We start from the raw sequence: 1,767 nt of genomic DNA, 5'->3' as shown, positions 1-1,767 counted from the left end.
TAGTTGTGACTTATTCACACTATATACATTTGGCTTCCGCAACAATATCTAATCAAGAATCTTATACCAAGTTTTTAGAAGTTCATAAATGTAACACTTATCGTCAAGAATTAAACCATAAACTGAGAAATCCGTTATTGTTTCTCTCGTGATCTCTCGATAAATCTATCGATGCTTATTTGAATGTGAACAAGGACTTGAAAAGTTAAATAAATTCAGCTCTACTTATCAAGAACTTCAGTATAGAGTGATTGTTGTTATTTAGGTAGTTAACAGTTTAATCCCTCTAAATTCTTCTCAAGTTAACTCAGTATTTGGCTCTGTTAATTATTCACTGCTTATTATTTTTCTTACTTTTATCAGATGATACAGCTATTTGGATTTGATCCTTAAACAACTTGGCCACATCTCTATATGATTTCTTACATTCTAGCAACTAATCTGCATTCAACTTTATAATGACAAATTATGTTAAGAGAGTCATCTGAATTGCATTGAGATAGCGTCCGCCTATTCCCTTCTACAATGGTTTTAAAGCCACCAGCAGATTCCTACAATTTAGCTTAATGTATTAACTGTGAATGGAATTTCAATTATATTTTTACTTAATGGGAGCCAGGATGTATATAAAATTGTATGTGACTTTGATAGAGAATATGGGGGATTACTGTGTTATCCTTAGGAGATGTGCGAGTGAAGATTCAGACTTCCACAAATATAAAAGAATCTTTGCATAGCATTGGTTCCTGTTCTGTATCATAACATACTGGAGCTCTCATGGTAGCTTTCTTGCTGGTTTTCGACTTTTTCCTTAGTTTCGTAGAATATTTTGGTTTATCATCTTAGTATTTTTTCCTAATTTGAATGTCTGTCTCATCATGCTACTTATCCCTATCAAGTCTCATCATGTTATTCAAGTTGTGAGGAAGATATAAATGGAAAAGGTTACTATTCGAGAAAGAATTAGCAGTTCATGACTAATTGCTTTGAGTATTGCAAGAGTAGGGAGGGGTTGATGCACTTTTATTCTACCACGCTTTAGTTGTTTGGTCAGGAATATGCATTTACATTTACATTTACAATAGAAATGTGAAAGGAGGAGAATTGAGGACGCCCAGCTTTACCTATGCAAATTTTTAATTCAATAGATGATACTGTTGGGTGAGTGCCTGCCCAAATGCACATGCCCTATCAGATACATATACTGTTAGTAGAATTTCTGGTTTTGAGAATTATGAAAACTACCCTGTTTCATGCATGTATGAGAGTTGTCAAGCCATTCCTAGAAAATTAGATTTCATCCTAATTGCCATTTATTCATATGCCCAATTATTATTACTATGTATTGTACACAAAAACATATATATAGGACTTAACAATATTTTTAACGCCACTACTAACTTTTAACCATTTTACAAAGATTTCATTATGAAAAGATATGCCCACTCATTCTGTGATCATCAAGATATGATTGGTGGACTTGGATTGGAGAAAATTCTCAATTTCTCATCTTCAAAGATTCCACAAATAATTCTATTGAAAAGATTTGTATTTGTGATTTATTTAATTATAGAATTTAGTATTATGTTCGTAAAATGAAAAGTTATTTTATCTGATAAATTTATAAAAGTATCATTTATCAGTTTACTTAATTCTTTTAATTTCACTAGTTTAATGCTAAAACAAAGAACTCACTTCTTTATTTTCTCGAGAGTAAAGCTTCTTGTTCCATTCACATATTGGACCGAGCTATAGCATTTTTATACT

Source organism: Nicotiana tabacum, chromosome 20, assembly GCF_000715075.1.
Source record: "Nicotiana tabacum cultivar K326 chromosome 20, ASM71507v2, whole genome shotgun sequence".
Lineage (NCBI taxonomy): Eukaryota > Viridiplantae > Streptophyta > Magnoliopsida > Solanales > Solanaceae > Nicotiana > Nicotiana tabacum.
This window is presented reverse-complemented; position numbering follows the sequence as displayed.